This window comes from Acomys minous, assembly GCF_964271855.1.
Source record: "Acomys minous genome assembly, chromosome: 2".
NCBI lineage: Eukaryota > Metazoa > Chordata > Mammalia > Rodentia > Muridae > Acomys > Acomys minous.
In genome coordinates, this window is record NC_140484.1 from 33,995,691 (window position 1) to 34,021,145 (window position 25,455).

The window sequence follows — 25,455 nt, forward strand, 5'->3', positions numbered from 1 at the left end:
GCTCCAATGACCCTGCCATCATAAGATATTTCTAGAGTTTCTATTTCCTTACTACAAAAAACAATGCAATATCTATTTCTTAAGATTTTTTTTAATGTGTATAAGCAGAAACAGTGCCACTCTGTTTTCAAAGGAAGGGAGGGAAATTAGCATTTGGGGCAGTAAGCTGTTCTAGTGATCAAACACCTGATGTTTTGCATTGCTGGAACCAGAATCCAAGCCTGCCCAGTGATGAGGACCACACTTCTTCTTCCCCAGGCTTCACCTCCTCTAGAGCGTCTGCAGAGGATGAATGAATGAATCATGTCAGCTAGCGAAGATGTTTCTCACAAGGTTTTAAAGTAAAAGAAGTCATTCTGCAAATCTAGCGTCCTCCTCTCCACCGACTTGCTCTAAAAACGCCTTATACCAACCATGCTTTCACTGAAATCCAAGAGCTGTTTGTCTTGAATGTAAAAGGCAACCTGATGCTGACATCCACTTAAAATGTGATGTTAGTACAGGACATGAGGAGCAGAGGTCCCAAAGAATGTTCTGGAAAAGTAGCAAAATAACTACAGATGGCTTCTGTAGCTAAGCCATCCAGGAACGGGAAATGGACAAGCCAGCAGAGGGACAAAAGAAACAAAATAACCAGGATCATAAAAACAAAAGAAGAGGATGAGGAGAAAAATGAAGAGGGGGAGAGAAAGAACAGAGAGAGAGAGAGAGAGAGAGAGAGAGAGAGAGAGAGAAGGAGAGAGAGAGAGTTTGGCCTAGTTTTTACAGGTGGCATTACCTGGAAGGAACATTCCAGATGAGGAAGTGGCTTGGAATGCTATTTAGGTTTCTGTGTCATGTCTGAAGGCAACACAAGCCCAAAGATGATATTTCACTCTGAGTTTCCCTGAGCTTCTACTGCTCAGTTTACAGGAGACGAAGCTTTTCGTTGTCATTGCTACTGACATCCTGTTTGGCGTCCACATTACTCATAGCAGCTGGGGGCTCCATTCCTCATTACTAAACACTTGGCGTCCCAGCTCCTATAACACCAATGTGCACTAAGAGTGGAGGAACATCTGTAGGAAAATGTATAGGAAAGGATGTTTGCTGTCTGCAATTTTTTTAATGTCAGATTGCTATGACTTCACAGAGAGCTCTGTGTGCTCTTGCTTTATTGAAAACAGGGCACCCTAAGCCAAGTGCTCTACCACAGAGCCACAATCCCAAACTAGGGGAAGTAACATGTTACCAAATTTCTTGCTGAGATGCATCACTGCCAAATTTTAAAGGACAAAAGACAAGACATATATCTATAATTGACCAGAAGAAAAATTCCAAATACTATAAATAACATACAGCCAGCTAAGGACACAAAAGTCTAGGAGTGAGTGTGAAAATATCTCTTTTAAGGATTGAGTGGATAATGGTAAGCTCACAATTTAATGATGCCTATAAGAATGTGACAGTAAGACCCTGCTGTTGCTGAAGAAGAAGAAGAAGAAGAAGAAGAAGAAGAAGAAGAAGAAGAAGAAGAAGAAGAAGAAGAAGAAGAAGAAGAAGAAACAACTACAGTTTGTTTTTGTTCATAGGACACGGAGCAATCAAGCTGGTCCTGATCAGAAGCTTCCCTTTCTGCTAGTTTGCACAATACTGGAGGGCACTGTGTGGGCTGTTGATGGGGGAGGTAATCTCATCCATCTTACTCAGGTGTGATGCACCCCTCCCTCCAAGAGCTCACGTGACATTGAGAAAGAGAAGGTAGAAAGATTATACGAGCCCAAGGACTAGGGAGTCTGTGGCATGATGTCGCCTGGTATATATGACAGGGAGGCTACACCCAAGAGGTCTCAACAATGTGGTCACCTAGACAAGACCTGCACAATGACCAACCAGTTGGCATGCCAACATAGAAGAGGGAATCCCTATGGGGCCCCACCCCTACATGAAGGGCTACCGACAACTAATTACTAAGAAGGCACCCCACCACTGAAAGACAAAACTGAAATGGATAACTTTTCAACAGGGGAAAGTAAACATTTCATCTATCCAACAAAGAAGAGAAAACACACAAAGAAACAAGCCTACAGTTACCCTATCTTTATGTCAAGTTCAGGCAGCTGTTTCGCCTCACTTTCCTGACCTGGGACTTTTAACTCACCTAAAAAGGGAGTTTACTTTTTTTTTTTTCATGTTAAAAAGAAGAAGAAGAACTAACCAATATCCTACCTCCTTATTACTATGGCTCTAAAATAAACCCTGATGCCTCCAGAATCAGTCCTTCCATGTTATCAGTCTAGAAAGTTCAAGAGTTTTCTTGGACCTCTACAATGACACATGCTCTTTACACACAGCTTCTACACACTTAACACACACTCACAGATACACACACACAGAGAGAGAGGCAGACAGACAGACAAGCCTGGCATATTGATAGGGAATTCGTCTTTTTAATGTTGAGTCTTTCAATTCAGGAACAGTAGTATTTATTCCATTTACTTAAACCTTCTCTACTTTTACCTGTTATTTTAGACTACCAAGAGCTTACACTATTTCATTAATTTATTCTACACCGTTCCTATTTTTAAAAACTGAGCAACTTCATTTTATTTGCTAATTAACTTTCCTGAATATACAATATGTAATTAATTTTGCACATTGACCTTGCTTCAGCAATCTTAGTAAATTCACTTATTCATCTTAACAATGTAAGAGAAAATGCCTTTTCACCATTAAGTATAATTTTTCCTGGAAATTATTTGTGGGTTTCTGCCAGACTACAGAGTTTTCTTCTATTTCAAGTGTGCTGCCTACGTCTTTGGAAACCACCTCATTAGTCTCCTTTGTTCTTTACACAGTGAACTGCACTGGCTGCTCAGTAAACGCGAAACTGCAGCTTTATTCTCCTGTAATGTTCATATCTGGTCAGTTCGGCCAGATTCACCCAGTGACAAGTACAATGCCAAAAGCCGTCAAAGTATGGCCGCCTGGGAACCATGGCAAGAAATGCCCCCAGGTCTCCAGAGGACAGACTGTCAAGCCAACTGCTCCCTGACACGCACCATCAGCAGAGGAGCTGGCTGGGGTGTGGACCACTGAGCACACACCTTAACAGTGTCTTTCTTATCCCTCTAGCTATAAATATAAATCACCTGACCCCCTACAGAGGAACAGTGTTTGCCCTGCGTAGTCCAGAGTTGCACTTTTCAGGTGCTTGCCCTGATCTGAGTAGGAAACCTTCCAGCAGAGATGATAAAAAAATGTCAGACTCAAAAAAACCCTGCCAGACTCGTTGAATTCACCACTGTATCCACTGCAGAGCTTGTTTAGCAAAGTATACTCTACTAACCGAGAAGTTACTCTGCGTCAGGGAAAACCAAGCCTGTCTCTTTAATCCCGAGTGGAAGCAAGTTGGGACCGGGTAAAGGAGGGTCTTCATTTTGCAGTGCTGCCGTGGAGATCTATGTGGGCACAGTGAAATAGATCGCGGTTGGTGCTGCTCCTGCGGAACAGCTCCAGGAACAGTGGAGAGCAGAGAGGTGGATCCCCAGTAGGGAGAGTTGAGCAGGGTGTGAACAGCTGGTTGAGGGAAACCAATCGTTGGCTGAACAACTAGCTAGAGTTAGTAGTTGTTGAGGAGAGGTTGAGGAATGGAGGGAAAAGAAATACTTGGAGACTCAGGCATATGTGGTACAAGCTGAAGGTTTTAAGGGCCAGGAGAACTTTATTTTCTGTCTCTCTCAGATGCTTACTGTGTCTCTGTCTCTGTCTCTGTCTTGCTTGCTGTCTGTCTGACTCTTCTTGCTGTTCTCTTACTTTTCTGTCTTTCTTCTTGCTTGCTGTTACCCATCTTTCTCACTCTCCTTTGTTCTGCTTCACTCTAGCTTACTCTCTCGTGTCTGTTACTTGCTTGCCATGCTCCTTGGGCCAAACCCAGTATTTTATTAAAATGAAGTTCAATTTTTTTTCATTACAGATTACATCATGATTTTTCTCATCATTTACAGTCTAATAAGGAAACACAAAAAGTTCTGTATAGCCTACAATAAGGCATACAGCAAAAAAAAAATCAATTTCTAAGCAATGGTAAGCATAACATGATTATTATTTCTTAAACAATACTCAGGAAAGTTTAATCATGAATTTCCCCCAGGCTAAAGCCATTGTGTTTACAAGATTGTCATAGCAACACAGCTTGAGCTAAATGTTCTCTAATGAAGAAAAAAAACTTGACTTCTTCCTAGTCCCAAACCAACAGGTGTGCTATCCAAGCGTAGGCTAACTACCAAGGGGTCCTTTATTGTAAAGTATCTAGAGCCAGTCTCCTTATAGATTGACAGGGCCAGTTTTTTGAGGTTACCAGCTGCATTGAGGGGGCATGGTAATCTAAAGCAATCATTACCAGAAGGTCTCTCATCACCAAATTATTTTTAAATCAAATCTATTGCATGCTTTTAGTCATAATCTATATTTAAAAGTTTATATTCGCAACCTCTGTTCCTTCAATATTTAGTGAGGAAACTGAATAGTGTATTCAGATTTTAATCCACCCAAAATTCACCTCAATAATCTACAGAAAATATAATAATAATGAGGATTAAGTCATCAATGGCTTCTTTCTGGTTAAGCCAGAATGGTGCTTCTTGCTCCTCTTCTGTCCCTGGCATCTCCACAGCATTCGTCACCGTCCACACCCACCTTTCTCTTTCGAGACATTGCCTTTCCCTTGTGTCCATATTATATGTTTTCCTCTTGCTGGCTCATCCTCCTCTGTCAAGAAAATTAATGTTTTATTTCTCAACAGTTGAAATACAGTGCTGTCTCTCTCACACTCTGTGTTCTCTTAGGCGATCCCATTCAGCCAAGAGAAATAACTTATCTATATTTGAAAATAATTCATATATTTTTTATATCCAACTCAGGCCCATCCTCTCAGCTCCAGATACATAAATCCAGGGAGTGCTTGAAAGTTCCTCCTGAATATCATGAAAGCCACCTGGAAATAGTGGAGTCAGAAGTCAAACCGGCAACCAGCCACAATTAAAGAGAAACAGCGGAAATGGTTATCAGCAAAAGGGCAGATGATGATAAATGGTGGACAGAGTATGAAGAACGAGAAACACCTATGCCCTGTTTGTAGGAGTGCGCCTTAGTATAGCTGTAATGAGGTTCCTCTGAAAAGTAAAGTAGAACTGCCATATAATCCATCAGCTCCACTTATGGAATATGTACAGATTAAAATTAACACATCGAAGAGCTGCTAGAACTCCCATGCTAAATATATATAAAAGAGTGCAATCCTGTCATTTGTGACAACATGGATAACTTTGAATTACCTGTTAAGTGAACTAAGCCAGTCATAGATAAACACTGTCAGTTCTCACTCAAACATAGATGCTAGAGATGCTAATACACTGTTAAAAATTGTGGAATAGTGAGGACATTGAAGAGACATGAAAGAACGTTAGACAATGGGATCCACACTGACCTCAATAAGACAAATAACTTCTAGTGTTCTGCAGCACATTAGGGCGGCTGGTCTACGACAACATAGATCTTACAATGACCTAAAAGAATGAGTCGGTTCTAAAGTGATAACCATTTGAGGATCAAAATGCTAATTCTCCTGATATGCTCCATAAACACTATATAGATGCACTGAATAATCACAATATACCCATTAAACATGTACAATTATTATATGGCAATTCAAAAAATTAAAGTAAAAAAAGGGGGTCCATTAATCAGTAAATGAAAATCACCTTGGGAGAGAGAAAGAATGAAGTTACAAGGCATCAGACAAAAAAAAAATATGCTCAAAGTACACCACATACTTGTATGAAAGTGACCTTATTAAAAGCACTGGATAGTAAAACAAAAAATTAATCCACTATTGTATACTTAATGTGTTTGAATTTTTTCTGAACAACCTTCACAGTTTTTTTCTAGTAAATACCAAAAATAGCAAAGTGTCTTTGATCGTCATTGTCTTTTCATATAAAAAATCACATACACACACATACACACATACACACACACACGGTATTGTTGTGTTTTGTTTTGTTTTTTATGGTTTTACATGATTGACAATTCTGAGAGCTGTAAAGCAGATGTCTTGCTGAATGTCCTACATTTTGAGTTTTTCACATTATTATCTTCTAATTGGACTCACATTAAATATATTTTATAAAAATATAATAAATTTTAAAATTGTATTCTCATCAAAAAAAAACTACAATCAAACACTCATGGAAAGCACAATATTTAAATCTTATTTAAAAAAATAAAATAAATCTTATTAATGTTCTCATAAGTTGTAGTTTTCATTACTTTCTTGTTGCTGAGATTTAAACCCCTTAACAAAACCAATTTAAGGGAGAAAGTGTTTGCTTTGGGTCACATTTTAAGGTTAAGTCTGTTGCAGGAGGGGAAACAGGCAGCAGTGGCTTGAGGCAGCTGGTTACATTGTACCCATAGCCAAGAAGCAGAGGACAAAGAATGCTTATATACAGTTCGCTTTTTCCTTTTGTTATAGTTTGTGGTCACTTCCAGGAAGATGGTGCCACCCCCAGTGGGCAGGCCTTTTTCCCTCAATTAACTTAATCAAGATAATCCCAACAAGTATGTCCAAAGGCCTGTCTCCCAGGTGACTCTAGATCTCATCAAGTTGACAAGTAAAATTAGCTGTCATCACTCCATGCTTGTCAACTCGACATCCAAAAACATCCTTAAATAGTAACTTTCTACTCCTTGTCCCCAAAGTCTCATATTCATCTCATAATGCAAAATATAACCAAACTTCAAAAGGCCCCATAGTCCTCATGCACACAGACATGTGTGTGTGTATGTGTGGGTGTGTGGGTGTGCGCGCGCGCGCACATGTGTGCATGCATGTGTAAAACAAACCTTAAAAGAAATAAAATAAAATAAAATTTGGAAAAATAATATCAAATGGCAGTCCTGGAGATGAAGATTATAATGACTTAACTAAGGTAATGAAGCAAAAGTAAGAACAAGTGAACTCAAAAGCTGATTTGGGGGCATTATGGAGTCAGACAAGAAAAAGTCACATTAATAAACTGCCAAAGTCCATTTTGTATTGCTCTAGCAAAATACCTGAGGCTTAATAAGATATAAAGAAAAGATATTTTTCTAACTCATAGGTATGGAAGTTTAAGTGTAAGCTGATGTAGGGCTCATACTATTTCATCACATGGTAGACCGAGGCTCATGGAGGGAGCTCATGCCTCCGTAGCAAGCAGGCTCCTGTGGGAGATGCTGAAACGTCATCCATAAACTTGGAACCTCTTGCTCTCCCAGCAACTAATCCAGTCCCATGTAACCAAGCTTGTATGCACAAGACCTCACCAAGCCTCATGACGCTTCTCCCAGCCCTTCAGCAAAACACTGACCAATATCTTTATGCCCTAATCACTTCCCAGGAACCCCACTTCCTGGCACAGCTGCATTAAGAAAATAGGTCTAATTATGAGTTTGGGGAGTTCAAACCACACCCAGAGCATAGCAAAAGCCTACAGGAATTATGAGACACCACCAAGAGAACTGACAATCCCATAACAGGAATTACAGATGAAAAATAAAAGGATGAAGACAACAAATTAATAAAAAAAATAATGATTCAAAAGTTCCCAAGTCTGGGGATATATGGCAATATCCATATATAAGAAGTGAATAGAGCTCTCCCACCAAATTCAGCAGATTAACAAACTATATATGCTATCAAAAGTTAGATGCAGGGTGAGGCTAGTGCTCAGTAGCAGAGCTCTTGCTTTACACATGTGAGGCTCTAGGCTAAGGCCCCAGCTGTGAAAAACATAAAAGCAAAGACAAAGAAAAGAATGCTTGAGAACCAAGAGATGAGAAACCTGTGCCATATCAGGGAACTTCAGTGCGGCCACAAGCAGAACGCTCGGGAAAAAGCCTTCAGCCCGACCAAGACCATTTTCTGTTGCACTGTCATTCAGAAAAGAGACAAAAAAATAAAAATTCTCCCAGACAGAGAAAAGCTAAGAGTTCATAGGACTAACTTACAGAAATGAATAAAGTGTGTTTGAATAAAGTTGAAATGAAAGAGTCCTCATTAATAACTTTACGTATGAAAACACAAAACTCACAGCTTCGTGTTCAGAATAATCAGTAACTAAAATGATAGTAAGTGTGGTGTTCAGTGCTACTGTGAAGCTTAAAAAACAAAACTACTGCTGGGTGTGGTGGTGCACGCCTTTAATCCCAGCACTTGGGAGGTAAAAGCAGGTGGGTAGCTGTGAGTTCAAGGCCAGCCTGGTCTATAAAGTGAGTCTAGAACAGCCAAGGCCACATAGAGAAACCCTGTCTCGAAAAACTAAAATATAAAATAAAATTTTTTTAAACTTTTAAAAAACAGAAAAAACAAAACTACTATAAATGACCATGGCCAAAATAAATTCTGAGGGCTTTGAATTCTGAGATGATGCAAATTTTGACATTAAAAATGTGTAATGTGGAGCAAAAGCACAGAGCTGAATACAAAATCAAGTTGCCACCAGCTTGAAGCAGCCTGTTTTACTTACAAGATGTTTGTGTAAGCTTCCATAGCCACAATACAAAGACCTACAAAGCCACCAAACCCACAGCAAAGCAGGGAAGGATCCAGAAAACAAGATGGCTGTGGTAAATCCCTACCTAACCCAATCACCTTGTCTGGCTTGAACCCAGACCCAAGACCCTTGGGAGCAGGAATGATCTGGCACAGAGTCAATGGCACAGACTCTGGGAGTCAGGCAAGCAGCAAAAGCAGGAAGAGGATGCCCCTTTAGGCCCTCTCCCAGTGTCTCATTGGCTCTTGGACTGCAAGCTGCTGCTGTGGCTCTTCCTCACTAGCTTGTGTCACCGGTTACAAAGTCATCAGTTTCTGGGCATGCCCAGGCAGGTCTCAGGCCAGCTCTATGTGGAAGCCCAGCTGCGCATGCGCCCTATTAGCAACAGGCTTTGTTCCTGCTCACCCGCAGGCCTTGCTCCTCTTGCATATCCACTGTTTTGTTTTTATTTTATTTTTCTGCAACTTGGTGGGAGCCAGAGTTCTTATGCTCTGATCTTGTTGACCCCACAGGACTGGGTCTGTTTTAGGTTGACCTGCCAAACAGGTTCTTACCTGCCCTTGGCTACCAATCCTTAAAGGGTGGCATCCCTAGAGAGTGCATGAGATGTATAGGATATTAAACAGGGGCCTCACGGATCTCTGAGAGCAAGGCTTGTTTCACCTCTTTGGGCAGACCGTGGTCTGGCGATTCCAGAGCCATGAGTACCAGCAGGATGGTCTTGTTGACAGAGTGCTGCTGTATAAGACACTTAAGCAGAACGATTAATATGACCACGATCCCTCCCACGACGGCATAGATGACTATCCAGGAGGAATCGAAGACTCTTTTGATACTGTTCCATACCTGCTCTATGAACTGGGACCGTGGTCTCGCGATATTGTTCCATACCTGCTCTATGAACCGGGACCGCGGTCTCGCTGAGTTTAGATATGCTCTCCCTGAGTAGCACAGAAATTGAGGGACCTGTCTGACCAAGTCCCTCTGAGGTAATGAGGCAAATGTTGGTGTACTTCAGTGAAGCTGCGCACCTGACAGGGGCTGAGGCAGATAGCAGATAGCATGAAATGGAGGGATCACAGGCCAGCAGGGGCATGTCCCTAACTAATGCTGATTCTTCTGCCAAGAGATCAAATCTGTTGCCGTAAGATATGAGTGGCCTGATAAAGGGGTTGATTTAAAATTCCCTGTGCTTGAAGCACCTCAGCTGATTTAGATATTACCTCACTAATGGCCTCTGCTGTTGTGGCCATCTGTGTCAAGGCAACGGGCATTGTAGCCACCCCAGCAATGCCTGCTACCATAGCGGCAATAATAGCAGCTGTGATGCCAAAATCCCTTTTTACACAATACTGGGGTTATTAGGATATAAACAGATTAAGTTCTCCAATTAAAAGACATGAAATGCCTCTTGTCTCTGCCTCCTATGTACCATGACGTGAACAATCTCAGCTAGGCACTCCTGCCACCATGATTGTGAGGCGCTTGCCTCACAAAAGGCCCAGAAACAAAGAGCATCAGCAAAATGCATCCTGACATCCTACTCAGGTAAAGGGAATCTCTTACTGAAGACAGTCCATCAAGGTCAGGCAAAATTGGCCAATTCTCCACATGCAGATAACAACCCAAGAATATAGGAATGGTACCATCTGTGATATTTAGTCTTTATTATCAACCTGACTGGATTTGAGATCACCTAGGAGACACACTTGTAGCTATGCCTTTGAGAGTTTCCAGAGAGATAGCTGCTGAGGGAGGACTTACTCAGAATGTAGGTGTTATCTTCCTATAAGCTGGGACACACACAGAATACAGGAAAATGGGAAAGCCAGAAGAACACCAGAATTCATGTCTCTATTCTTCTGGCCTGTAAACACAATATGGTCAAGTTCCCACCAGCCTGAACTCTCTGCCATCATGGACTGCATCTCCTTAAACCATGAGCCCAAAATCAACCTTTTCTCCCTTAAGTTGCTTTGTTAGATATTTTGTCGAAACAATGAAGAAAATAATACACTTCCACAGGAATACAATAAACAAAGCATCTCAGCAATATACAAGAAAACACACAAAATAAAATCATAAGTGGTATACATAAGCAAAGTGAAAGTTCAATACAGAATCACACAGTAAAAAAAAAAAAAAAAATGAACCCAATAGAAATTCTAAAGCTAAAGAATATGGTGGCTAGAGTAACAAATGAAATAGTTTAACAACAGATCCAATCAAAAGAAATGGGAATCTCAAAGACAAGCAAGCCATTTAGAATTCTCAAGATGGAAAAGAAAAAACTGACAAGGAATGATGAAATCCTGCAAGAATCATAAGACATCATCAATTTACAGATTATAGCTGTATTAGAAGAGGGAAAAGTAGGCCGGGCATGGTGGCACACGCCTTTAATCCCAGCACTTGTGAAGCAGAGGCAGGCAGATCACTGTGAGTTCAGGTCCAGCCTGGTCTACAAAGTGAGTCCAGGACAGCCAAGGCTACACAGAGAAACCCTGTCTCTAAAAACCAAGAAAGAAAGAAAGAACAATGCACCCAGACACCCTGTTCAGACCTAGCCAATGCACAGCCCATTCTCCACGGTTGTGGGGAGAGCAGGCATTGCCTCTGACGTGAACTCCGGTACCCCAGACTTGACACCTCCCCTTGATGGGGAGACCCAGGGGCCCTATCTCTTTTAATTTATACAAGAAAAAAGAAGACATGCCACATATTCTTATCCAATCATCTACCACATCTTGCTATGCTGATGCTACAATAAACATGTGAGTGGTATCTTGGAACCTAGCCTACTTAGAGTTACTATTGCTGTAATGAAATACCATGACCAAAAACATCTTGGAGAAGAATGGTTTATCTGGCTTGCACTTTTACATCACAGTTCATCATCAAAGGAAGTCGGGACAGGGGCTCAAACAGGGCAGGAATTGATGCAGAGGCCATGGAGAAGTGCAGCTTGCTGGCTTGCTCCTCATGGCTTGTTCAGCCTGCCTTCTTATAGAGCCCAGGACCACCAGAACCACCACCCACAATGGACTGAGCTCTCCCTCATCAATCACTAATTAAGAAAATTCTCTACAAACTTGCCTGCAGCCACATCTTATAGAGGCATTTTCTCAGTCATGGCTGCCTCTACGCAAATGATTTTAGCCTGTGTCAAGCTGACATAAAACTAGCCAGCACGTAACTATACAATGTTATTTTTACTTTTAGTTAGTTAGTTAGTTTTTTGAGACAGGGTCTCACTGTGTAGCCCTTCCTAGCCTACTAGTCACTATGTAGACCACACTAGCACTGAACTAACAGAAATCTGTCTTCCTCTGCCTCCTGAGTGCTGGAACTAAAGTCATGCACCACCGCACCCAACCACTATTTTAACTCTTTAAGGAATATGCACATGGTTATCAATAAAGAGTATACTAATTTATGCATTAATAATATATAATGGTTCCAGCTTTTCCATACCTCACGATAACTTTTTATTTTGCTTTTGTATCTTTAGAACAGTCTTTCTGACTTAGGTAAGGTCATAAGACACTGAGAGTCTTTCCATATTGGTGTATATCAATAGTACATCATAATGGATGTTATATTTTCATGTATATATAATACTTTATACTTATTCATTAAATGCACCGCACTTTGATTTGCACTTCCCTCATGAGTTAGAGCATGTTTGATATAGCAGTGGGCATGTGTACATAGTCTATTTGGATAATCCCCACTTTCATACATATGGTTATATGTGGTTTTGCAATTGAATCGTGTATAAGTTATGTATTCCGGACACTAGCCCTTTATGAAAAGTAGAATTTATAAACCTTTTCTCCCTTTCTATAGGTTGTATACTTCTGTTGTGGATTGTTGCATTTGGTGTGAATAAGTTTCATAGTCTGGTCTGATTCATTTAGGACACTGAATAAAACAAGCCACTAGTGTTGGAACACAGTCCTTGAACGGAGTCCTGTGAGGAGAATTCTGAGTGCTTGTGAAAAAAAAAAGAAAAAACTCCAAGAAAACAAGACAAGAGTCTTGTGACCTCAGTTTCTTCAAAACACAGAACTGTTCTTGGGAAATGCGTTTAAGCTCCTCCCAGGGAAAGTGGATAGGAGTGAGTGTGTTTCAGATTATTCATCACGGCTGGCTATTGTTATTTGTTTATATGCCTCTGTGCAAAACCATGGTTTTGCCTCATGCAGTTGGTCTTTGTGACTATACACTTTACTCAGGTGGCTCTTCTTAACCTTCAGGGTGTAAAATGTCTGATGCTCTGAATAAAGCTGGCTATTGCATGAGACTTTAATCTGCCTCATTTGTTCAACCAGACCCCACTGCCACTCTAGAGTGGTGAACAACTGAGGACTCTAAATGGAGTGAAGTAAGCCAGGTATATAGGGTAAAATATTACATTACTTCATTGATATGTTGAATTAAAACAACTGACATCAGATAAACACAGGAAAATGGGTTACCAGAGAGTAGAAAGGGCAGGGAGGGAGTCTGGTCAATGGGTACAAAGTTATGGGTTTGGATGTTCTACTGTACAATGGAGTGACTAAAGTTAATTTGTGGTCTAATTCAAAACAGAAATGAGATTTATTTATGATATCACAAGTAAATAATAGATATTGAAAGTAGCAGACATGCCAGTTGCTCCTTTAAGCATTACACAATGTATATGAACCAAAACAAAATCACACTCATATAAAACAGTTTAATTGGAGTTACCCCACACAGAGATAATGCTCTTCCCATAAGTCGTCAAATAAAAAGCCTAATGCCAGATATGGAATCTCTTTCTCTCAGTTGTTGGCCAGGGATATCCTGGAGACTCTCAATATAATACAAACAATACAAGTTCTCCACCATAACTTGATGATAAGGCCCTATTCCTGGAGGCACCACACTGACCAGGATGTTTCCTCCCTGCTGGATAGTTTTCATGGTACTAGGAAGTGCAATGCAGGATGCTGGTAGAAAAATGTTATCAACAGTCTTACCCAGCTGCGAATCCAGTGTGCTACAATAATAGCCAGCATGGCATGATATGCCCAAGGGTACAATAGTAGCTCCCATATTATGGAGATAAACAATAGCTCTCTGATTGGATGGATCCATGGCAGGAAACTCATGACTGGTAACTGGTACTGTAAGTCAGACTAAGACCCCACCACACTCTTTCTTTCTGACCCCTTGTGATATGCCATTTTTTTCCACAGTCATGAACTATATCCATGCCATGATAGACTGTACCCTTGAGTCATAAATAAACATTTTGGGACAGGAATATAAGCTCAGTGATAAAGTTTTGCCTAGCATGTGACAAGCTCCGAATTCAAACCCCAGTGATGAAAAATATAATCATAAAACAAATCTTTATTCTCACAGGTTGTTTCCACCAGGTATTGTGGCCACAGGAGCTGAAATGGGCATCAATCTGCTCCAGTTGCTCTGCCTCTTTGGAAGTTAAGATTCCAACACATGACTTTGCAGTTGGGAATACAACAACAATGGCACCATCACAAGGGTTGTCATAAGCAAAGTCTAGGGTAGGCAGAAAAGGAATACTATATTCTGTTCTGGAATGCTAACAACCCATCCTCCACCAATGCTCAAAAGACCTTGTTACATACCTAGATTTCAAATCAGTTAAAACCCTTCAAAAGAATCATTAGTAGCTAAGCTAGTCTCTAGTTTTAATCTGGAGAAAAAAAAAGAAACAAAAAGAAAAAGAAATGCATGGAGAATTCAAACTTCAAATTCCCATATTCCTTAACATCTGATCTCTCTTTTTAAGCCAAACCATCACCACACAGCTGACTCTGAGCTCCTGACAAAAGCAACCATGACCTCATTCTCTTTGTACCTTTACACCAAAACCAGAATTGGGACTCTGTGAGAAGCTCTCAAACATCATCGCAGCAGCCTGTCACCAGGTCACACAGCTGTTCCACAGCTTATTATAAATCAAGCCATAAGACTGGCATTATTTAAACCCATGGTTTCCTTTAGTTACGTTTTTACCTCTGGGAAAGAGAATCACTGTCGAAGTCATAATACAAGTAGGGGAGGAGAGGACGTCACAGGACATAAGTGAAGTTCTGGCTGGAGATCTTGATTTATGGGGAGAACCTGATCTCCACACACGTACGTCTAGCAGTGCTAGAGATAAGCACATTCAGGAGAGTGCTACTGAAGTGTGTTTCCTTCCATCCCTGACAGCAGAGGGAAGCAATGGATGCTCTAAATCGCTGCAAGTCTTCAGAACATGAGAGACAAATGGAAGTCACATCTTCCTCACGCTGCAGAAGTGCTGCTGTTTTTACAAGGTTCCCCCGAGAGTTTGTGGGAGACTTTGATCTTTCTTCTTTCCCTTGCAGAGGAGCCCATGGAGCCCCTGTTTGTTCAGCTGCCTCTGGCGAGGACTCATGACCCACCGAGGAGGCAAAGGTGATGTCAAATGGATGGCCACTGCTGAAAAGTGGGCTCATTCTTCCTATCTCTCATACCTTTGTGGATAATAAATGACATTTTTTGACAGAAGCTAGACCCTCTGTCACTTCTGTTCCCCATGCCAATCCTTGAAACCAGGCAGGTTAAAATGAAACACAGATTTACTCTGAACTCCACTCCCATATGACAAACAAGTGCACATTATATATAAGTATAAAAGAAGAAAAACTGGGCCCGAGCTCTTGCCTCCTAATCGTGAAGTGTCCTTCCAGTTTGCTCTGCCTACCTACTTGCGTGCTTATACATTTTTTCATATGTTGTATACACATATAACATTTTTCAACTGCTGTCATCTTATATGTTTTTATTTTTTTAATCCCATTGCAAGTACGCACTACTATTCAGACCCTAAACCCCCTAGGAGTCCTTTTAAAAATTGTAAAAAATTGTAAAAAAAATACCTATACTAGCTTATGAAAATTGCCAATGAAGAAATAATTGAATCAGAGGGGGCACACTTTCCCTCAATTCCCCATATCCCACTCCACTCCCAGAAGTGACCAGTGTGCAAACATGAAGCACATATACTCCGCATCCTTCTCATGATCCAAAGGCATTTTTCACATGAGTTGAATTATACTAGGACTTGCTTTTTTGTTGTCACTTAACAATGCCTTCTAAATTTTTCTCCTTCCACGTGCTGAAAACAACTCCTACCTTTCTGCCTCAACATTGAAATCCAAAGGTCACATGCCCCACAATTTAAGTAGTTCAGTTCAGTATGTGACACGTGCCCGGAGTCTTTGGCAAACTGCTGAATACGAATCCTCTTCTGCATTTGCTTCTGTCCACATATGTGGCCCCAACATGAAACATTTCCATATAGTAAATCTCTTAAAATGCTTTTTAAATCTTAATAGCCCCATCCGAGTTGAACTCCGAAAAGGACATGTACCAATTTACAACTAAGTAAATGTGTTCAGTTCCCCTCCCCCACCTGCTGTTGCCCTCTGATACACGTGTGATGGGCACCTGGCCACTGCTTCTGACTTATATCTCTCCTGGGCTATTGCTTTCTTTCTAACTGGTTTGTCGGAATTCCACAGGTCAGCTCGCTGTATTACACAACGAACTCTCCTGGGATTCTACAGCTTCCTCTGGACAGGATGACCATCTGCATCCATGGAGTATTCTAGCCTCTGTGTCTCACTGTTTTCAACGTTTTTTCTACACAGTTTACTACAGTTTAAATATAAGCATGTCTAACAGTTTATACATATTACTCATTACTAGTCACACTTCTAAACTCCTTTTATTAGTTCTAATAATTTCTAATTGATAGTTCTGGGGCTCGTTTATTACTAATTAGTTTTTTCCCTTCCTCGGTATGTCTTTTTTTACCCATTGCATTGGCTACTACATCCAAAAACTGTTCCGTTCCTTGTCTCATTCTTGATGTGATTGGAAATGCTTTCTTTTTTCCTTTTGTATGTGAATGTGGTATGCATGTATGTCTACACATGTTCATGTGTATGTGGATACATGTGGAAATGCAAAGGTGTGTTATTCAAGCATTCTTCATTTTACTTATTGAGACAAGGTCTCTCACTAAATCCAGCTAGTCTGTCTAGGCAATTTGCACTGGGGATCCCCTGCCTATACCTCCCAAGTGCTGAGATTACAGGAATCAGCCAGTCCTGGTTGGCTTTTATATGGTTTCTGGGGATTCGAACCCTGATCCTCGCACTTGCTTGGCAAGCACTTTACACACTGAGCCATCCCCCGCCCCTGGAAAAGATTTTAACTCACTGTTAAGTATGAAACCAATTGTAGGTTTGTTGTGTATTTATTTTCCAACTTAAGAAAACTTGTTCTTACTCCTGCATTGCTACATAATGATTTTAATGGGAACAAGTGTCAGGTCTGACACAAGTTTAAGTTATATCCACTGAAACAGACTTGTGGTGGGAAACACAGTGAAGCATATCAAGAGGTTTCCAAAGAGTAAGAACGCCTTCCTTCCCTTCCTGGTGTATGCGTGCATTGCCTTCTGACCTAACATAGAATAAGCTTGAGAAGAGACAAGAACTGTACCAGGGAAAACACCTCCCTCAGGATACAATGAAGTTAGTTTATCTGAGCTACACAACTGTTCCCAGTTTCATGTCCAGGAATAACATTGATCACAGGCCCAGTCACTAAAACCAAGTCACCTGGTCAGCTTACTAACAAATCGTACTTTCTAAAGAGAAATGGGGAAGTCATAAGTCAGAGGAAACAGAAGCAGAGATCCTACCTGCCAGCCGATTACATCCCGCACTGAGCTTGGCTTGCGTAGCACATGCAGTATAGTGAAGGACAGCAGGAGCTGGGGCCCGGTCTATCCAAGTCAGATCACTTCACAGCATCAAGCTACCAGAAGACTTGGATCAAATCTGAACTGGAAGAAATCCAAATGGGTGGGATAGATTTTTTTTCACTTCCATGATAGGGTCCTAAAATGCCAGTAGAAAGGTGGTCTAACATGCTGCTTCTAAGAGCCAAGGATTTGAAACAACCTGAGGGAAAATGTCATGAGCTAGCCCATTCTAAGTTTGCCAGAGTTAACTAATGTAAATACAGTATTATTCATTACATTTGTCTCCTACACATTCTGGTACATGCTTGTGATTTTCAAAGTCATGTATAAGTAGGAGGGATTGCTAATGGTCTGCATGTTGCTTTGAGAGTTAAAGGTATACCAAAGTTAGACAGTGGTGATGGTGACTCTACCCTCCCAGTATACCAAAATCTCTTAATTGTACATATTAGTTGACTTTTATGATATATAAATTAAATACTAATAACATTTTTATATGCCAAAAAAAATCATTCATTCCTCAGGTGAAATGCAAATGTAACTGAGTAGCCTACATACCCTGGCTTGGCTCCAACTTATCTTGCCTTCATTTCTATCCAAGACATCTTAGTTTGCTATGTGGCCTTCATATATTGGAAACTCCAAGCTGAGTTCTCTCAATGATAAACAAGTTGCTATTAGCAGACTTAAGGATTAGTGGACTTGAGGCATGTAAAATGCTTAGCACACAGGAAACAATGCCTGGTAGGTGAGCCTTAGGTCATTGTTACACCAGTGGGGCTGGACAATAGCAGGTAAAAGTGCTGGCTATAGCAGCACACTGGAGCATAGGGAGTTACAAGACATATGTTGTTGTTGTTGTTGTTGTTGTTTGTTTGTTTGTTTGTTTGTTTGTTTTGGAGACAGAGTTTCTCTGTGTAGCCTTGGCTGTCCTGGACTCGCTTTGTAAACCAATGTTTTTATTCCTGTGAGTACTTGGATCTATGTCTGTGACCACAGTGAGTCCCTTAACCTTCCTGTCCCAATTTTCTTATCTATAAAATAAGAAGGTTAAATTAAATGACCTCTTTTTTACTTGTAAAAGTCTGATTCTGTGATACACACACACTCCATTGCTTGAATCTTAAGGAAATACATGAAAATTATGTCAATTCCCTTAAGTAAATTCTTTCCACAGGACAGTCCATGAATAACATCCTCTGCACACTGTGGAGAGTTAAAGTATGCTGAGTGGGGCCTTTAGTAGCTTTGAAGAGTACAGGTGCCATTGGTCATACCTATTCTCAGACAACAGTCCATGTGGTCTCATGGATTCACTTCAAGTTATAAATCAAATCCTGGAGCCTGAGCTCAACCCAACACCCTGAGTGTAAGATACAGCATCCTTAGCCTTAACACAAAATGCACTGTGGTACCCTGGTTGTCAGGCCACGGTGGTTTATGACTGTCAGAGGAATGAGGTGTATGGTTTCCAAATGCAACATACCTTTCAAATTATACAAATGCTTTCCTCGGGCTTCATTTTAATTTAACTGAGAATAAATTTTAGGCGTGCTTTCCTCTATAAACCACTAAAAATCTTCTGATTTTATAGTGGTTACTGTTACTATTGTCCAATAGGCCAAAGAAGAAATAGTGAGCCCGTTTACAATTGAAGAGTCGTTTAGACCCATATGCATTTGATTTTCAAAACTATAAAGCCACCGTCTATATATTATGTCTCTAGAACAAACCAAGTATGCATGCATGCATGTGTACACACACACACACACACACACACACACACACACATACACAATGTCTTAATAAAAATCAAAAAGTCCACGCTTTGAGCTTTTGCTTGTTCATTTTGTTTTGTTTTACCCGTGCAGGATAAGTACTGGAAAGAAAACTATCCAATCTGATTCCCTTGTTTGATGAGGAAACTGAGGCCCAGAAGAGTTAGGTAAATTTCCTAGGACCAAAAAGCTAGCAAGATCATCCTTTCTCTGTCTTTATTCTGGCATCTTCTGGTCAACGTTAGGTAGAGTGGAAACATGATTGGTAAAAAGAAGCTGCAATCCTTAAGTCTCTGAGGAGCTTCCTATACAGAGAACCACAGGAAACATGGACTAGGATGAGGTAGGTAATTCTTCTCCATGTTAACTGAAGAACTGGGAAGCATCCATCCATTTCACATGCACAGCAATCCCACAGCATGAACTGGAGGACCCTGTCTTACTAGGTATCAGAGCTCGTACAAGATGATTAGAAACAGCTCTCCTGAGACATCACTTGACATCCCATTCCTGGAAGCCCTGTCTACTGTTACAAGAGCTTCTCCTGACATAATTTATGTTACAAGCATGTTTGCAGGTAGCCATGGCACAATGCAAGAAAACACGGGATTTGCTTCAAAGCCTGCTGCTAACCCACTGGGGTCACCTGGAATAAGTGACTAAATTCTAGCTTCCAGACTCATTGTCTATACAACGAGAAGCCCCAGCACCAGGATCCAAAGTCCCCTCCTCGTGTTATAACATTCCACAGTTCTCTTTAGAATACAGAGCAACACTAAAGCCACACAAGGCATCAGCACTAGAGAGGGAACAGGAGAGGCTTAAGAGGGCAAAGATTGCAACTAGCCAGTGCAAAATCCCATGCACCCCATGTGCAAGTGTTTCCAAGAAGCATTACAAGAGAAAGGCCAGCAACAAGAGTGTTCTCTACTTCTTTTCTGGATAGCCCTGTCTGCCAGCACGAGTGAGATTCTTTTAAAAAAATAACACAACCTGCTTCTCACCTTAGCACCTGCTCTAGCATGCTGAGCTACCAGAACACATCCATTGTCTGCAGCTGGGATGTCTGAAGCTGTTCCCATGACTCTAATCAGACTTCGTGGGAGAACACCAGCTCTAAGCAGTACATTAAATGAACCTGGATTAGAATTAAGACACAATTTTGGGATGGGATTCTACTAGGCCACTGTCTTCTTTGCATTCCTATTCCAGGAAGCCATGGGATTTCTCAGCTCTCGTGTTGAGCACACCTACAAACCCTTGGCATGCAACTTCATGCAAACAAAGCAAAATGTCTTGTGCCAATTGCTGCTGACACAGCAGAATGAAGAGAGTCGGCCATACTTACAAGACAAAGAGTCCTGATTTCTTATTGGCTATGTTCAGAAAGGCCTGCTGATGGAGGCCCATTTTTCATACAGTGTAATAAATTCTGTCCTCAAAAACTATGAATCAGCATAGATATTAGCTTGCTGACAACATCTCTTGCCATGGGGAAATGAAAAAAAAAAAAACCATCACTCTGTGGCAGTAAAGTGCCATGCAAATGCCAAATGAATTCTTTGCTACAGGGTATAAGGAGGAAGCGGAGGAATGAGACAGGCATCAGCCATGCGATCATAGAACCTAGGTCAAACCCAGCCCCAGAAGGAGGCCCCTGTAATTGTGAGGGAGCCAATTCACTTCCTGTTCTACAGTCATGTCCCTTTCCTCACTGGGGACATGACTTGTATGCCTCTGTGTGTGTGTGTGTGTGTGTCTGTCTGTCTGTCTGTCTGTCTGTCTCTGTCTCTGTCTCTCTCTTTCGTGTGTGTGTGTGTGTGTGTGTGTGTGTGTGTGTGTGTCTGTCTGTCTGTCTGTCTGTCTGTCTGTCTCTATCTCTCTCTTTAGTGTGTGTGTGTGTGTGTGTGTGTGTGTGTTGTTTCTGCTTTTCAAAAAAACCTGTGTAAACTGAGGAAGAAATAAAAAGAGCCAGGCGCTATGATTGCCAGGGAACCCCTCCCCCACACCACTACCTTCTGATCCTCTGTTCTTCTCTCAGTCAGTGGCTAGTAAATTGCCTACTTTGGATGATGCATTAACTCTCTTCTGCCACTGAGGTACCACTTGACACTCTCTAGGGTGATAAGTCAGCCATTTTTCCTTTCCCTATGCAAACCTTGCAAAATCTTGTGTTTGGTTGGGTTTTGGTTTTTGCTTTGTGTCTCTAAGCCATGGAGAACTATGGAAGAGCAGGTGCCTCTAGATTAATAGCAGGGCAATCTGGCTCTGGCACGCCTCCGGCACTGGCTCCCTTACTAATTTTTCAGATCAAATGGGATCATGATCTGAGCCTTATCTGTAAATCAGGAACTAATTGAAAACTACCTAGCCCCCAAATGGAGCATAGGAAGATGTGACGGCCCTGCTGTCCGCCCTCCCACCCAGTCACGAATTAGCTCTTTCACCCACACGATGGGCGGGTTACGTAATTTTAAGAACCCAGTGGAAAATGAAAATGCCTTGGTAGGCAGAGGAGACTTCTAAATCTGAAAATACTTCCCGCCTCCCTCTTAACCTGTCACAGAGTTTCTTATTTGTTATTTAACACCAGATCTCCTCAGCCCAGGGACACCAGTGGGGAGAGTACAAACCATTAAAGGTTCAGCTTGGTACGTGGGCACCTCTGCCTGCCAGTGCCTCCGTGGCAAGCTTGCCCTTCCCACAACCTGCTACCCCAATGCATGGTGGATGTGTGGCCCCCTAAAGCTATTGCCACCTCAGCACCAGGCACAATGGGGGTGTGATTCAAGCATGACAATCAATCCAACCAAGTCACCTGCAGAATGTACCGTTTTGCTACCAGCCTGGAGAGGAACAGCATTGCCACACCCCAGTCTGCCATCTGCAGGACCCACACAATCCTTCCCCGCCCTACTCAAGCACATACTCAGGCAGTCATCGGAGCAAAGAGCAGCACTCTTCCTGTCTGTAAGAGGAAGGAAGGACAACAGAACAGCAAGTAGGACCTAGAGGTCCCAGAGAAGGGAGTAGAGGTAGGGAAAAGCAGGCAGCCAGGATCTGCTTCTAGGGAGCTTCAAGTCATAGTGGGCATTGTCTCGTTACACACACACACACACACACACACACACACACACACACACATACACACACACACACACACACACACACACACACACACACACACACACAGTCTTTCTTCCCTCTGATTATATTTACAAACGTCAGGCCTAAGGTAAAATTTCTGAGGATTGTCCAGCCAAGACTACAGAACACTAAAGCCCCAGAACACTCTCTATGCCTCAGGAGTCTGTTCCGTCTTCCCCTTAGTGCTCAAAGGCCATGCTCTTCCACACTCCTGGGGGTCTGTATATGTTAGTCCCTCTGTCCTCTGCAACATGCCTCCCCACCTAGTTAACCTGTTAAAGAGGCCACACATCCAGAATGGCATCGCCTCTCCTGTGGAGTCCTCTCGTGTTCCTCCCTGGGCACTTAGTGAGCTACCCTTTGTGTTCTTGTGTTGAGTTGGACAAGATTCTAACATATTATTCAATTGTCTCTACATTTACTTATTTCAGTGCCTCTTCTCTATGCCCCTACAAGAAAGCAGAAGTAAGGCAGATAGCTTCTGAATGCCCTGCCTCCAAGATAGACTCAGGCCTCTTTTCTGAGTCCTTTCTGGCCCTTAGGAAACAGGGTTTTGTTGCTGTGGCCACTGTTGACATTCAGGATTTCTGTCAACAGAAGCCACGACCAATGAACTCAGAATTTCTTCCTCCAACATGAGCGCTGGCAGGTCCTTTCCTCTGGACCAGCCTCCCCCAAACTCCACATGGAGACATCCTCTGAGGTCTGAGATCCTTGTGATCCTCAATCCAGGAAGCTGTCCCTGAGCCCTTAGCTCCTGTTCTCACAAGCTTGAGACACCCAGGCTGAGAGTGCTAACCACTAAGCATCCCAGCTACTAAAGGTGTCATCACCAGCACACACACACACTCAAAGAGACTAGAAAGCCATGGAAGGTCGGGGCTGCCACAGACAACAGCTAGAGGGGACAGAGAATCCCAGCAATCTCTGTGCGTGCTCATCTATAGCATGGCTCTCTATACACCCTGAAGAACTGAATGTAGCTCCCTGGACTCAGGTCCTCCCCTCTATGTGACAGCACCATAGCAACAAGTCTGATACACGAGGAATCCCACCAGCCTGTTTCTGGAAAAAACTCCATCTGTTTTGCACTCTCCTCTCAACACACCTATTACTCTCCTTCTTTGGAATCTGGGCCTTAAGAGATTTGGAGGGGATGGAGACACAGCCATAACCAAGTAACCAATGCTTCTCTGATTTTGCCTCCTTCTCTCTTGTCCTTCCCACAAGACCCTGGGGAAGCTTTTTTTTTTCTTCCCCATACATTGCATCCTGTTTCTTATGGGAACTATTAAGCTTACTTTTCTTACTATTAGGGAATTGATTATGGGAATGGCCTTTCTGTAGCATGCAGGAAACTCCCATCAAATTCAGCTCTTGATAAAGGAACATGGAGACTGAGAAATCTCTTCTCCAGCATTGCTTTGCCAGGAACTTAACAATCTCTTCCTTTGGATCTTAAAACCTGACTTTTGGGCCAAGCTTTCAAGATAGATTGGCAGGTAAAAATACTTGCTACCATGCCTAGCTACTTGAGTTCAGTCCTCAGAGCCTACATGGAGAGAACTGCCTCCTGTAAGGTGTCCCCTGACTTCCATGTATGCACTGCGACACACACCGTTCTTGGGCATGATACACACACCAAATAAACAAACAAACAAATAGTAATTTAAATTTTTTAACTGACTACTTAAGGCCACCCTAAGCCATGAGGGAAAACAGAAGAGTCTATAGCTACACTGCCAGAACTCCTATTGCTGTCTCCCATAGGTGAGCTCCAGCAACACAGAATGAACATATGTCAGGCGTGGAGAACAGCAGCCAGTATACATAGTAACCACTGGTACATTCTTCCTCTTAACATCCATGCTATCACCTACAAATATGTCTGGGGAAATGGTAGAATATAAAGAAATTACACCAAGAATCAGTCACAAGAAAAATATTGGACTTTTTAAATTTTTAAAGTATAATTTATATAGTTTATGCTATTTGCAACTCCCCAAGTAACAGCAAAAAATCATTTTAATTTGGTATTCTACCTGGTTCTTTTGTCTTCCAACTTCATATAATTAAATGATGAGGTGGCCCATTTTCACTATAATACTAGCTACTATCCTTGTGAAGGCACACTACTAGCTAGATACGTGGATTTCATACTTTGGCCATTTCTTATAACATTCTGCTGCATACATGATCTCATTGAACATCCAAACATTAGAAGAAAAGAATAAGTTAAAGGAAAATAACACAAATGTAAAGTATGTCAGTTGGGTAAGGGTTATAAAGGAACTAGTGTCTAAAACACTGGTGTCTAATCCACCTTAGCTTCTGGGCAGTAAATGAGATGAGACACACAGTCAGGGCTCACTAGCTGCAGCGTTCACGTTGGCAAATGCCTCCTCTCTTTAAAATGTGTTTGTGGCCACCAACTTGGCAGTTGTGCCGGTTTCTTTTTACTGTAATAAATACCTAGGAGAATCAGCTCAAGAGAAGAGATATGTATTTGGCCACGCAGAGGTTGCATCTATGGTCACTTGGGTCTGTGTGTGGAGGACATCATGAGGCAGAATATCATTGTCTGAAAGCCATGGCTGAGGGAAGCAGCTCACCCTGCAGCACCCAGGAAGGAGGGGGCAAGGGAGCATGAGCCAGCACAGACGGGCTCCCTCCTTCATTTTTGTCCATTATGAGCTCCCAAGCTACTGGACAGGGTTTCGGGGTGAGTCTTCCTCTTCAGTTGCTGTCTCAATGCCAATCACCGTTGAAAACAGCCCGACAGACACACCCAGATGTTGGTTTTCTAATTCCTGGGGCATCCATTTCTTGGTCTAATCCACTTGAGAGTTATCACTAACATTAACCATCTGGAGAGATTCAGAGTGGTGACCACATGAGTCTTGCAGAGGACACATCCTCCTCAACTGAGGTCAAACAAGGACACAGGTTACCTTTTTTATTCTGCTTTTTGATGAAAACAAGTGACTTCCCACAGCTTACCTAGAGACACACTCTTCTGGTTGTCTGTGTTTGAGCTGAGGCCTTAGCTGTTTAAATAGCCTCCACCACGGTACTGAAGTGCTGCCTGGGGTTCAAGGAGGCACAAGAAGGCCAAAGGTGCGTATATGCTTTA

General features: G+C 41.9%; 1 long non-coding RNA gene across 1 annotated transcript; it reads right to left on the reverse strand.

Annotated features, from left to right (window-relative positions):
• Positions 1-215: 215 nt before the first annotated feature.
• On the reverse strand, positions 216-8,128 carry LOC311586394. Its single transcript, XR_014775525.1, has 3 exons — positions 8,094-8,128; positions 4,678-4,749; positions 216-279 (listed from the first exon to the last, which is right to left on the reverse strand). It is a non-coding gene; the product is annotated as an uncharacterized lncRNA (long non-coding RNA).
• Between the last annotated feature and the right edge of the window lie 17,327 nt (positions 8,129-25,455).